Source organism: Phalangium opilio, unplaced genomic scaffold (genome assembly GCF_054372755.1).
Source record: "Phalangium opilio isolate 3A_F unplaced genomic scaffold, DU_Popi_V2 ptg000088l_1, whole genome shotgun sequence".
Taxonomy (NCBI): Eukaryota; Metazoa; Arthropoda; class Arachnida; order Opiliones; family Phalangiidae; genus Phalangium; species Phalangium opilio.
This window is the reverse complement of record NW_028324193.1, coordinates 440,238-453,200: the sequence shown is the minus strand read 5'-3', so window position 1 is coordinate 453,200 and position 12,963 is coordinate 440,238. Positions and strand designations below refer to the sequence as shown.

Here is a 12,963-nt window from a genome sequence, read left to right as displayed (position 1 = left end):
TCCCGGACGTACTCGAGTTTTTGCAAAAGTAGTTTTGTGACTATTTAATTGCAACTAATTACAGGGTAGTCCTATTAGTTGAGCATATTTTAGTTACGCATATTGTCCGTTGGTCTAGGGGTATGATATTCGCTTTGGCTGCGAGTGGTCCAAGGTTCAAATCCCAGACGGACCCAAGCTTCTGCAGAAGTAGTTTTGGGACTGTATAAATGCAACTAATTACAGGGTAGTCCTATGAGTTGAGCATGTTTTACTTACGCAGATTGTCCGTTGGTCTAGGGGTATGATACTCGCTTTGGCTGCGAGTGGTCCCGGGCTCAAATCCCGGACAAACCCGAGTTCTTTCAGAAGTAATTTAGTAACTATTTAAATGCAACTAACTACAGGGTAGACCTATGAGTTGGGCATATTTTTCTTGAACACACGGTCCGTTGGTCTAGGGGTATGATACTCGCTTAGGGTGCGAGTGGTCCCGGGTTCAAATCCCGGAGGAACCCGAGCTTTTGCAGAAGTAGGTTTGGGACTGTATAATTGCAACTAATTACAGGGTAGTCCTATGAGTTGAGCATATTTTACTTACGCACATTGTCCGTTGGTCTAGGGGTATGATACTCGCTTTGGGTGCGAGTGTTCTAGGTTTCAAATCCCGGACGTACTAGAGTTTTTGCAAAAGTAGTTTTGTGACTATTTAATTGCAACTAATTACAGGGTAGTCCTATGAGTTGAGCATATTTTACTTACGCAGATTGTCCGTTGGTCTAGGGGTATGATACTCGCTTTGGCTGCGAGTGGTCCCGGGCTCAAATCCCGGACAGACCCGAGTTCTTTCAGAAGTAATTTAGTAACTATTTAAATGCAACTAACTACAGGGTAGACCTATGAGTTGGGCATATTTTTCTTGAACACACGGTCCGTTGGTCTAGGGGTATGATACTCGCTTAGGGTGCGAGTGGTCCCGGGTTCAAATCCCGGACGGACCCGAGTTTTTGCAGAAGTAATTTATTGACTATTTAAATGCAACTAATTAATTTGTACCCCTATGAATTGATAATATTTCTACATGGTGCGCTAGTCTAGGGGTATGATACTCGCTTTGGGTGCGAGTGTTCTAGGTTTCAAATCCCGGACGTACTCGAGTTTTTGCAAAAGTAGTTTTGTGACTATTTAATTGCAACTAATTACAGGGTAGTCCTATTAGTTGAGCATATTTTAGTTACGCATATTGTCCGTTGGTCTAGGGGTATGATATTCGCTTTGGCTGCGAGTGGTCCCGGGTTCAAATCCTGGACAGACCCGAGTTCTTTCAGCTGTAATTTAGTAACTATTTAAATGAAACTAACTACAGGGTAGTCCTATGAGTTGAGCACATTTTACTTACGCACATTGTCCGTTGGTCTAGGGGTATGATACTCGCTTTGACTGCGAGTGGTCCCGGGTTCAAATCCCGGACAGACCCGAGTTCTTTCAGAAGTAACTTAGTAACTATTTAAATTCAACTAACTACAGGGTAGACTATGAGTTGGGCATATTTTTCTTGAACACACGGTCCGTTGGTCTAGGGGTATGATACTCGCTTAGGGTGCGAGTGGTCCCGGGTTCAAATCCCGGACGGACCCGAGTTTTTGCAGAAGTAATTTAGCAACTATTTAAATGCATCTAACTACAGGGTAGACCTATGAGTTGAACATATTTTACTTACGCACATTGTCCGTTGGTCTAGGGGTATGATACTCGCTTTGGGTGCGAGTGTTCTAGGTTTCAAATCCCGGACGTACTAGAGTTTTTGCAAAAGTAGTTTTGTGACTATTTAATTGCAACTAATTACAGGGTAGTCCTATGAGTTGAGCATATTTTACTTAAGCAGATTATCCGTTGGTCTAGGGGTATGATACTCTCTTAGGGTGCGAGTGGTCCCGGGTTCAAATCCCGAACGGACCCGAGTTTTTGCAGAAGTAATTTAGTGACTATTTAAATGCAACTAATTAATTTGTACCCCTATGAATTGAGCATATTTCTACATGGTGCGCTGGTCTAGGGGTATGATACTCGCTTTGGGTGCGAGTGTTCTAGGTTTCAAATCCCGGACGTAATAGAGTTTTTGCAAAAGTAGTTTTGTGACTATTTAATTGCAACTAATTACAGGGTAGTCCTATGAGTTGAGCATATTTTACTTACGCAGATTGTCCGTTGGTCTAGGGGTATGATACTCGCTTAGGGTGCGAGTGGTCCCGGGTTCAAATCCCGGACGGACCCGAGTTTATGCAGAAGTAGTTTTGGGACTATATAATTGCAACTAATTACAGGGTAGCCCTATGAGTTGAGCATGTTTTACTTACGCAGATTGTCCGTTGCTCTAGGGGTATGATACTCGCTTTGGCTGCGAGTGGTCCCGGGCTCAAATCCCGGACAAACCCGAGTTCTTTCAGAAGTAATTTAGTAACTATTTAAATGCAACTAACTACAGGGTAGACCTATGAGTTGGGCATATTTGTCTTGAACACACGGTCCGTTGGTCTAGGGGTATGATACTCGCTTAGGGTGCGAGTGGTCCCGGGTTCAAATCCCGGACGGACCCGAGTTTTTGCAGAAGTAATTTAGTGACTATTTAAATGCAACTAATTAATTTGTACCCCTATGAATTGATAATTTTTCTACATGGTGCGCTAGTCTAGGGGTATGATACTCGCTTTGGGTGCGAGTGTTCTAGGTTTCAAATCCCGGACGTACTCGAGTTTTTGCAAAAGTAGTTTTGTGACTATTTAATTGCAACTAATTACAGGGTAGTCCTATTAGTTGAGCATATTTTAGTTACGCATATTGTCCGTTGGTCTAGGGGTATGATATTCGCTTTGGCTGCGAGTGGTCCCGGGTTCAAATCCTGGACAGACCCGAGTTCTTTCAGCTGTAATTTAGTAACTATTTAAATGAAACTAACTACAGGGTAGTCCTATGAGTTGAGCACATTTTACTAACGCACATTGTCCGTTGGTCTAGGGGTATGATACTCGCTTTGACTGCGAGTGGTCCCGGGTTCAAATCCCGGACAGACCCGAGTTCTTTCAGAAGTAACTTAGTAACTATTTAAATTCAACTAACTACAGGGTAGACTATGAGTTGGGCATATTTTTCTTGAACACACGGTCCGTTGGTCTAGGGGTATGATACTCGCTTAGGGTGCGAGTGGTCCCGGGTTCAAATCCCGGACGGACCCGAGTTTTTGCAGAAGTAATTTAGTGACTATTTAAATGCAACTAATTAATTTGTACCCCTATGAATTGATAATATTTCTACATGGTGCGCTAGTCTAGGGGTATGATACTCGCTTTGGGTGCGAGTGTTCTAGGTTTCAAATCCCGGACGTACTCGAGTTTTTGCAAAAGTAGTTTTGTGACTATTTAATTGCAACTAATTACAGGGTAGTCCTATTAGTTGAGCATATTTTAGTTACGCATATTGTCCGTTGGTCTAGGGGTATGATATTCGCTTTGGCTGCGAGTGGTCCAAGGTTCAAATCCCAGACGGACCCAAGCTTCTGCAGAAGTAGTTTTGGGACTGTATAAATGCAACTAATTACAGGGTAGTCCTATGAGTTGAGCATGTTTTACTTACGCAGATTGTCCGTTGGTCTAGGGGTATGATACTCGCTTTGGCTGCGAGTGGTCCCGGGCTCAAATCCCGGACAAACCCGAGTTCTTTCAGAAGTAATTTAGTAACTATTTAAATGCAACTAACTACAGGGTAGACCTATGAGTTGGGCATATTTTTCTTGAACACACGGTCCGTTGGTCTAGGGGTATGATACTCGCTTAGGGTGCGAGTGGTCCCGGGTTCAAATCCCGGAGGAACCCGAGCTTTTGCAGAAGTAGGTTTGGGACTGTATAATTGCAACTAATTACAGGGTAGTCCTATGAGTTGAGCATATTTTACTTACGCACATTGTCCGTTGGTCTAGGGGTATGATACTCGCTTTGGGTGCGAGTGTTCTAGGTTTCAAATCCCGGACGTACTAGAGTTTTTGCAAAAGTAGTTTTGTGACTATTTAATTGCAACTAATTACAGGGTAGTCCTATGAGTTGAGCATATTTTACTTACGCAGATTGTCCGTTGGTCTAGGGGTATGATACTCGCTTTGGCTGCGAGTGGTCCCGGGCTCAAATCCCGGACAGACCCGAGTTCTTTCAGAAGTAATTTAGTAACTATTTAAATGCAACTAACTACAGGGTAGACCTATGAGTTGGGCATATTTTTCTTGAACACACGGTCCGTTGGTCTAGGGGTATGATACTCGCTTAGGGTGCGAGTGGTCCCGGGTTCAAATCCCGGACGGACCCGAGTTTTTGCAGAAGTAATTTATTGACTATTTAAATGCAACTAATTAATTTGTACCCCTATGAATTGATAATATTTCTACATGGTGCGCTAGTCTAGGGGTATGATACTCGCTTTGGGTGCGAGTGTTCTAGGTTTCAAATCCCGGACGTACTCGAGTTTTTGCAAAAGTAGTTTTGTGACTATTTAATTGCAACTAATTACAGGGTAGTCCTATTAGTTGAGCATATTTTAGTTACGCATATTGTCCGTTGGTCTCGGGGTATGATACTCGCTTTGGCTGCGAATGGTCCCGGGTTCAAATCCTGGACAGACCCGAGTTCTTTCAGCTGTAATTTAGTAACTATTTAAATGCAACTAACTACAGGGTAGTCCTATGAGTTGAGCACATTTTACTTACGCACATTGTCCGTTGGTCTAGGGGTATGATACTCGCTTAGGGTGCGAGTGGTCCCGGGTTCAAATGCCGGAGGAACCGGAGCTTTTGCAGAAGTATTTTTGGGACTGTATAATTGCAACTAATTACAGGGTAGTCCTATGAGTTGAGCATATTTTACTTACGCAGATTGTCCGTTGGTCTAGGGGTATGATACTCGCTTCGGCTGCGAGTGGTCCCGGGTTCAAATCCTGGACAGACCCGAGTTCTTTCAGCTGTAGTTTAGTAACTATTTAAATGCAACTAACTACAGGGTAGTCCTATGAGTTGAGCACATTTTACTTACGCACATTGTCTGTTTGTCTAGGGGTATGATACTCGCTTTGGCTGCGAGTGGTCCCGGGTTCAAATCCCGGACAGACCCGAGTTCTTTCAGAAGTAATTTAGCAACTATTTAAATGCATCTAACTACAGGGTAGACCTATGAGTTGAACATATTTTACTTACGCACATTGTCCGTTGGTCTAGGGGTATGATACTCGCTTTGGGTGCGAGTGTTCTAGGTTTCAAATCCCGGACGTACTCGAGTTTTTGCAAAAGTAGTTTTGTGACTATTTAATTGCAACTAATTACAGGGTAGTCCTATGAGTTGAGCATATTTTACTTACGCAGATTGTCCGTTGGTCTAGGGGTATGATACTCTCTTAGGTTGCGAGTGGTCCCGGGTTCAAATCACGAACGGACCCGAGTTTTTGCAGAAGTAATTTAGTGACTATTTAAATGCAACTAATTAATTTGTACCCCTATGAATTGAGCATATTTCTTCATGGTGCGCTAGTCTAGGGGTATGATACTCGCTTTGGGTGCGAGTGTTCTAGATTTCAAATCCCGGACGTAATAGAGTTTTTGCAAAAGTAGTTTTGTGACTATTTAATTGCAACTAATTACAGGGTAGTCCTATGAGTTGAGCATATTTTACTTACGCAGATTGTCCGTTGGTCTAGGGGTATGATACTCGCTTAGGGTGCGAGTGGTCCCGGGTTCAAATCCCGAACGGACCCGAGTTTTTGCAGAAGTACTTTGGGACTATTTAAATGCAATTAACTACAGGGTAGACCTACAAGTTGAGCATATTTTACTTACGCAGATTGTCCGTTGGTCTAGGGGTATGATATTCGCTTTGGCTGCGAGTGGTCCCGGGTTCAAATCCCGTACAGACCCGAGTTCTTTCAGAAGTAATTTAGCAACTATTTTAATGCAACTAACTACAGGGTAGACCTATGAGTTGGGCATATTTTACTCGAACACACGGTCCGTTGGTCTAGGGGTATGATACTCGCTTTGGCTGCGAGTGGTCCCGGGTTCAAATCCTGGACAGACCCGAGTTCTTTCAGCTGTAATTTAGTAACTATTTAAATGCAACTAACTACAGGGTAGTCCTATGAGTTGAGCACATTTTACTTACGCACATTGTCCGTTTGTCTAGGGGTATGATACTCGCTTTGGCTGCGATTGGTCCCGGGTTCAAATCCCGGACAGACCCGAGTTCTTTCAGAAGTAATTTAGCAACTATTTAAATGCAACTAACTACAGGGTAGACCTATGAGTTGGGCATATTTTACATGAACACACGGTCCGTTGGTCTAGGGGTATGATGCTCGCTTGGGGTGTGAGTGGTCCCGGGTTCAAATCCCGGACGGACCCGAGATTTAGCAGAAGTAGTTTTGGGACTATATAATTGCGACTAATTACAGGGTAGTCCTATGAGTTGAGCATATTTTACTTACGCACATTGTCCGTTGGTCTAGGAGTATGACACTCGCTTAGGTGCGAGTGGTCCCGCGTTCTAATCCCGGACGGACCCGAGTTTTTGAAGAAGTAATTTAGTGACTATTAAAATGCAACTAATTAATTTGTAGCCCTATGAATTGAGCATATTTATATTCCATACATGGTGCGCTGGTCTAGGGGTATGACACTCGCTTTGAGTGCGAGTGTTCTAGGTTTCAAATCCCGGACGCACCCGAGTTTTTGTAGAAGTAGTTTTGTGACAATTTAATTGCAACTAATTACAGGGTTTTCCTATGAGTTGAGCATATTTTACTTACGCAGATTGTCCGTTGGTCTAGGGCTATGATACTCGCTTTGGCTGCGAGTGGTCCCGGGTTCAAATCCCGGACAGACCCGAGTTCTTTCAGAAGTAACTTAGCAACTATTTAAATGCAACTAACTACAGGGTAGACCTATGAGTTGGGCATATTTTACATGAACACACGGTCCGTTGGTCTAGAGGTATGATGCTCGCTTAGGGTGCGAGTGGTCCCGGGTTCGAATCCCGGACGGACCCGAGATTTTGCAGAAGTAGTTTTGGGACTATATAATTGCAACTAATTACAGGGTAGTCCTATGGGTTGAGCATATTTTACTTACGCACGTTGTCCGTTGGTCTAGGGGTATGATACTCGCTTTGACTGCGAGTGGTCCCGGGTTCAAATCCCGGACAGACCCGAGTTCTTTCAGAAGTGGCTTAGTAACTATTTAAATTCAACTAACTACAGGGAAGACTATGAGTTGGGCATATTTTTCTTGAACACACGGTCCGATGGTCTAGGGGTATGATACTCGCTTAGGGTGCGAGTGGTCCCGGGTTCAAATCCCGGACGGACCCGAATTCTTTCAGAAGTAATTTAGCAACTATTTAAATGCAACTCACTACAGGGTAGACCTTTGAGTTGGGCATATTTTACTCGAACACACGGTCCGTTGGTCTAGGGGTATGATACTCGCTTAGGGTGCGAGTGGTCCCAGGTTCAAATCCCGGACGGACCCGAGTTTTTGCAGAAGTAATTTAGTGACTATTTAAATGCAACTAATTAATTTGTACTCCTATGAATTGAGCATATTTCTACATGGTGCGCTGGTCTAGGGGTATGATACTCGCTTTGGGTGCGAGTGGTCCCGGGTTCAAATCCCGGACGTACTCGAGTTTTTGCAAAATTAGTTTTGTGACTATTTAATTGCAACTAATTACAGGGTAGTCCTATGAGTTGAGCATATTTTACTTACGCAGATTGTCCGTTGGTCTAGGGCTATGATACTCGCTTTGGCTGCGAGTGGTCCCGGGTTCAAATCCCGGACAGACCCGAGTTCTTTCAGAAGTAACTTAGCAACTATTTAAATGCAACTAACTACAGGGTAGACCTATGAGTTGGGCATATTTTACATGAACACACGGTCCGTTGGTCTAGAGGTATGATGCTCGCTTAGGGTGCGAGTGGTCCCGGGTTCGAATCCCGGACGGACCCGAGATTTTGCAGAAGTAGTTTTGGGACTATATAATTGCAACTAATTACAGGGTAGTCCTATGGGTTGAGCATATTTTACTTACGCACGTTGTCCGTTGGTCTAGGGGTATGATACTCGCTTTGACTGCGAGTGGTCCCGGGTTCAAATCCCGGACAGACCCGAGTTCTTTCAGAAGTGGCTTAGTAACTATTTAAATTCAACTAACTACAGGGAAGACTATGAGTTGGGCATATTTTTCTTGAACACACGGTCCGATGGTCTAGGGGTATGATACTCGCTTAGGGTGCGAGTGGTCCCGGGTTCAAATCCCGGACGGACCCGAATTCTTTCAGAAGTAATTTAGCAACTATTTAAATGCAACTCACTACAGGGTAGACCTTTGAGTTGGGCATATTTTACTCGAACACACGGTCCGTTGGTCTAGGGGTATGATACTCGCTTAGGGTGCGAGTGGTCCCAGGTTCAAATCCCGGACGGACCCGAGTTTTTGCAGAAGTAATTTAGTGACTATTTAAATGCAACTAATTAATTTGTACTCCTATGAATTGAGCATATTTCTACATGGTGCGCTGGTCTAGGGGTATGATACTCGCTTTGGGTGCGAGTGGTCCCGGGTTCAAATCCCGGACGTACTCGAGTTTTTGCAAAATTAGTTTTGTGACTATTTAATTGCAACTAATTACAGGGTAGTCCTATGAGTTGAGCATATTTTACTTACGCAGATTGTCCGTTGGTCTAGGGCTATGATACTCGCTTTGGCTGCGAGTGGTCCCGGGTTCAAATCCCGGACAGACCCGAGTTCTTTCAGCTGTAATTCAGTAACTATTTAAATGCAACTAACTACAGGGTAGTCCTATGAGTTGAGCACATTTTACTTACGCACATTGTCCGTTTGTCTAGGGGTATGATACACGCTTTGGCTGCGAGTGGTCCCGGGTTCAAATCCCGGACAGACCCGAGTTCTTCCAGAAGTAATTTAGCAACTATTTAAATGGAACTAACTACAGGGTAGACCTATGAGTTGGACATATTTTACATGAACACACGGTCCGTTGGTCTAGGGGTATGATGCTCGCTTAGGGTGCGAGTGGTCCTGGGTTCAAATCCCGGACGGACCCGAGATTTTGCAGAAGTAGTTTTGGGACTATATAATTGCAACTAATTACAGGGTAGTCCTATGAGTTGAGCATATTTTACTTACGCACATTGTCCGTTGGTCTAGGAGTATGATACTCGCTTTGGCTGCGAGTGGTCCCGGGCTCAAATCCCGGACAGACCCGAGTTCTTTCAGAAGTAATATAGTAACTATTTAAATGCAACTATCTACAGGGTAGACCTATGAGTTGGGCATATTTTACTTACACACATGGTCCGTTGGTCTGAGAGTATGATACTCGCTTAGGGTGCGAGGGGTCCCGGGCGGACCCGAGTTTTTGAAGAAGTAATTTAGTGACTATTTAAATGCAACTTATTAATATGTAGCCCTATGAATTGAGCGTATTTCTATTCCATACATGGTGCGCTGGTCTAGGAGTATGATACGCGCTTTGAGTGCGAGTGTTCTAGGATTTATATCCCGGACGCACCCGAGTTTTTGCAGAAGTCATTTAGTGACTATTTAAAAGCAACTAATTAATTTGTAGCCCTATGAATTGAGCATATTTCTCCTCCATCAATGGTGCGCTGGTATAGGGGTATGATACTCGCTTTGGGTGCGAGTGTTCTAGGTTTCAAATCCCGGACGTATTCGAGTTTTTGCAAAAGTAGTTTTGTGACTATTTAATTGCAACTAATTAATTTGTAGCCCTATGAATTGAGCATATTTCTCCTCCATCAATGGTGCCCTGGTCTAGGGGTATGATACTCGCTTTGGGTGCGAGTGTTCTAGGTTTCAAATCCCGGACGTACTCGAGTTTTTGCAAAAGTAGTTTTGTGACTATTTAATTGCAACTAATTACAGGGTAGTCCTATGAGTTGAGCATATTTTACTAACGCACATTGTCCGTTGGTCTAGGGGTATGATACTCGCTTTGACTGCGAGTGGCCCCGGGTTCAAATCCCGGAGGGACCCGAGTTTTTGCAGAAGTAATTTAGTGACTATTTAAATGCAACTAATTACAGGGTAGTCCTATGAGTTGAGCATATTTTACTTACGCACATTGTCCATTGGTCTAGGGGTATGATACTCGCTTTGAATGCGAGTGGCCCCGGGTTCAAATCCCGGACAGACCCGAGTTCTTTCAGAAGTAATTTAGTAACTATTTAAACTCAACTAACTACATGGTAGACCTATGAGTTGGGCATATTTTTCTTGAACACACGGTCCGTTGGTCTAGGGGAATGATACTCGGTTAGGGTGCGAGTGGACCCGGGTTCAAATCCCGGACGGACCCGAGTTTTTGCAGCAGTAATTTAGTGACTATTTAAATGCAACTAATTAATTTGTAGCCCTTTGAATTGAGCATATTTCTATTCCATACATGGTGCGCTGGTCTGGGGGTATGATACTCCCTTTGGGTGCGAGTGTTCTAGGTTTCAAATCCCGGACGCACCCGAGTTTTTGCAGAAGTAGTTTTGTGACTATTTAATTGCAACTAATTACAGGGTAGTCCTATGAGTTGAGCATATTTTACTTACGCAGATTGTCCGTTGGTCTAGGGGTATGATACTCGCTGTGGCTGCGAGTGGTCACGGGTTCAAATCGCGGACAGACCCGAGTTCTTTCAGAAGTAATTAAGCAACTATTTAAATGCAACTAACTACAAGGTAGACCTATGAGTTGGGCATATTTTACTCGAACACACGGTCCGTTGGTCTGGGGGTATGATTCTCGCTTAGGGTGCGAATGGTCCCGGTTTCAAATCCCGGACGGACACGAGTTTTTGCACAAGTAATTTAGTGACTATTTAAATGCAACTAATTAATTTGTAGCCCTATTAATTGAGCATATTTCTATTCCATACATGGTGCCCTGGTCTAGGGGTATGATACTCGCTTTGGGTGCGAGTGTTCTAGGTTTCAAATCCCGGACGCACCCGAGTTCTTTCAGCTGTAATTTAGTAACTATTTAAATGCAACTAACTACAGGGTAGTCCTATGAGTTGGGCATATTTTACTTGAACACACGGTTCGTTGGTCTAGGGGTATGATGCTCGCTTGGGGTGTGAGTGGTCCCGGGTTCAAATCCCGGACGGACCCGAGATTAGCAGAAGTAGTTTTGGGACTATATAATTGCGACTAATTACAGGGTAGTCCTATGAGTTGAGCATATTTTACTTACGCACATTGTCCGTTGGTCTAGGAGTATGACACTCGCTTAGGTGCGAGTGGTCCCGCGTTCTAATCCCGGACGGACCCGAGTTTTTGAAGAAGTAATTTAGTGACTATTAAAATGCAACTAATTAATTTGTAGCCCTATGAATTGAGCCTATTTCTATTCCATACATGGTGCGCTGGTCTAGGGGTATGATACTCTCTTTGGGTGCGAGTGTTCTAGGTTTCAAATCCCGGACGCACCCGAGTTTTTGCAGAAGTAGTTTTGTGACTATTTAATTGCAACTATTTACAGGGTAGTCCTATGAGTTGAGCATATTTTACTTACGCAGATTGTCCGTTGGTCTAGGGGTATGATACTCGCTGTGGCCGCGAGTGGTCCCGGGTTCAAATCCCGGACAGACCCGAGTTCTTTCAGAAGTAATTAAGCAACTATTTAAATGCAACTAACTACAAGGTAGACCTATGAGTTGGGCATATTTTACTCGAACACACGGTCCGTTGGTCTGGGGGTATGATTCTCGCTTAGGGTGCGAATGGTCCCGGTTTCAAATCCCGGACGGACACGAGTTTTTGCACAAGTAATTTAGTGACTATTTAAATGCAACTAATTAATTTGTAGCCCTATGAATTGAGCATTTCTACATGGTCCGTTGGTCTAGGGGTATGATACTCGCTTTGGGTGCGAGTGGTCCCGGGTTCTATTCCCAGACGGACGCAAGTTTTTGCAGAAGTAGTTTTGTGACTATTTAATTGCAACTAATTACAGGGTAGTCCTATGAGTTGAGCATATTTTACTTACGCAGATTGTCCGTTGGTCTAGGGGTATGATACTCACTTTGGCTGCGAGTGGTCCCGGGTTCAAATCTCGGACAGACCCGAGTTCTTTCAGAAGTAATTAGCAACTATTTAAATGCAACTAACTACAAGGTAGACCTATGAGTTGGGTATATTTTACTCGCACACACGGTCCGTTGGTCTAGGGGTATGATACTCGCTTAGGGTGCGAGTGGTCCCGGGTTCAAATCTCAGACGGACCCGAGCTTTTGCAGAAGTAGTTTTGGAACTGTACAAATGCAACTAATTACATGGTAGTCCTATGAAATGAGCATATTTTACTTACGCATATTGTCCGTTGGTCTAGGGGTATGATACTCGCTTTGACTGCGAGTGGTCCCGGGTTCAAACCCCGGACAGACCCGAGTTCTTTCAGAAGTAATTTAGTAACTATTTAAACTCAACTAACTACAGGGTAGACCTATGAGTTGGGCATATTTTTCTTGAACACACGGTCCGTTGGTCTAGGGGTATGATAGTCAATTAGGGTGCGAGTGGTCCCGGGTTCAAATCCCGGACGGACCCGAGTTTTTGCAGAAGTAATTTAGTGACTATTTAAATGCAACTAATTAATTTGTAGCCCTATGAATTGAGCATTTCTACATGGTACGTTGGTCTAGGGGTATGATACTCGCTTAGGGTGCGAGTGGTCCCGGGTTCAAATCCCGGACGGACCCGAATTCTTTCAGAAGTAATTTAGCAACTATTTAAATGCAACTAACTACAGGGTAGACCTTTGAGTTGGGCATATTTTACTCGAACACACGGTCCGTTGGTCTAGGGGTATAATACTCGCTTTGGCTGCGAGTGGTCCCGGGTTCAAATCCCGGACGGACCCGAGC

The 12,963-nt window shown here is 43.9% G+C and overlaps 18 non-coding genes across 18 annotated transcripts; all 18 read left to right on the top strand.

Moving 5' to 3' along the window:
* Window positions 1-425: 425 nt before the first annotated feature.
* Window positions 426-497, top strand: TRNAP-AGG (transfer RNA proline (anticodon AGG)). The gene has a single exon. It is a non-coding gene; the product is annotated as a tRNA-Pro (tRNA).
* A 411-nt stretch (window positions 498-908) lies between these two features.
* TRNAP-AGG (transfer RNA proline (anticodon AGG)) lies at window positions 909-980 on the top strand. The gene has a single exon. It is a non-coding gene; the product is annotated as a tRNA-Pro (tRNA).
* Window positions 981-1,544: 564 nt separating this feature from the next.
* TRNAP-AGG (transfer RNA proline (anticodon AGG)) lies at window positions 1,545-1,616 on the top strand. The gene has a single exon. It is a non-coding gene; the product is annotated as a tRNA-Pro (tRNA).
* Window positions 1,617-2,181: 565 nt separating this feature from the next.
* On the top strand, window positions 2,182-2,253 carry TRNAP-AGG (transfer RNA proline (anticodon AGG)). Its single transcript has one exon. It is a non-coding gene; the product is annotated as a tRNA-Pro (tRNA).
* A 250-nt stretch (window positions 2,254-2,503) lies between these two features.
* TRNAP-AGG (transfer RNA proline (anticodon AGG)) lies at window positions 2,504-2,575 on the top strand. The gene has a single exon. It is a non-coding gene; the product is annotated as a tRNA-Pro (tRNA).
* A 564-nt stretch (window positions 2,576-3,139) lies between these two features.
* TRNAP-AGG (transfer RNA proline (anticodon AGG)) lies at window positions 3,140-3,211 on the top strand. The gene has a single exon. It is a non-coding gene; the product is annotated as a tRNA-Pro (tRNA).
* Window positions 3,212-3,776: 565 nt separating this feature from the next.
* On the top strand, window positions 3,777-3,848 carry TRNAP-AGG (transfer RNA proline (anticodon AGG)). Its single transcript has one exon. It is a non-coding gene; the product is annotated as a tRNA-Pro (tRNA).
* Window positions 3,849-4,259: 411 nt separating this feature from the next.
* On the top strand, window positions 4,260-4,331 carry TRNAP-AGG (transfer RNA proline (anticodon AGG)). Its single transcript has one exon. It is a non-coding gene; the product is annotated as a tRNA-Pro (tRNA).
* A 2,006-nt stretch (window positions 4,332-6,337) lies between these two features.
* On the top strand, window positions 6,338-6,409 carry TRNAP-GGG (transfer RNA proline (anticodon GGG)). The gene has a single exon. It is a non-coding gene; the product is annotated as a tRNA-Pro (tRNA).
* A 571-nt stretch (window positions 6,410-6,980) lies between these two features.
* Window positions 6,981-7,052, top strand: TRNAP-AGG (transfer RNA proline (anticodon AGG)). The gene has a single exon. It is a non-coding gene; the product is annotated as a tRNA-Pro (tRNA).
* Window positions 7,053-7,301: 249 nt separating this feature from the next.
* On the top strand, window positions 7,302-7,373 carry TRNAP-AGG (transfer RNA proline (anticodon AGG)). Its single transcript has one exon. It is a non-coding gene; the product is annotated as a tRNA-Pro (tRNA).
* An 89-nt stretch (window positions 7,374-7,462) lies between these two features.
* Window positions 7,463-7,534, top strand: TRNAP-AGG (transfer RNA proline (anticodon AGG)). Its single transcript has one exon. It is a non-coding gene; the product is annotated as a tRNA-Pro (tRNA).
* Window positions 7,535-7,938: 404 nt separating this feature from the next.
* On the top strand, window positions 7,939-8,010 carry TRNAP-AGG (transfer RNA proline (anticodon AGG)). Its single transcript has one exon. It is a non-coding gene; the product is annotated as a tRNA-Pro (tRNA).
* Window positions 8,011-8,259: 249 nt separating this feature from the next.
* On the top strand, window positions 8,260-8,331 carry TRNAP-AGG (transfer RNA proline (anticodon AGG)). The gene has a single exon. It is a non-coding gene; the product is annotated as a tRNA-Pro (tRNA).
* Window positions 8,332-8,420: 89 nt separating this feature from the next.
* On the top strand, window positions 8,421-8,492 carry TRNAP-AGG (transfer RNA proline (anticodon AGG)). The gene has a single exon. It is a non-coding gene; the product is annotated as a tRNA-Pro (tRNA).
* A 565-nt stretch (window positions 8,493-9,057) lies between these two features.
* On the top strand, window positions 9,058-9,129 carry TRNAP-AGG (transfer RNA proline (anticodon AGG)). Its single transcript has one exon. It is a non-coding gene; the product is annotated as a tRNA-Pro (tRNA).
* A 2,008-nt stretch (window positions 9,130-11,137) lies between these two features.
* Window positions 11,138-11,209, top strand: TRNAP-GGG (transfer RNA proline (anticodon GGG)). Its single transcript has one exon. It is a non-coding gene; the product is annotated as a tRNA-Pro (tRNA).
* A 1,517-nt stretch (window positions 11,210-12,726) lies between these two features.
* Window positions 12,727-12,798, top strand: TRNAP-AGG (transfer RNA proline (anticodon AGG)). The gene has a single exon. It is a non-coding gene; the product is annotated as a tRNA-Pro (tRNA).
* Window positions 12,799-12,963: the final 165 nt, after the last annotated feature.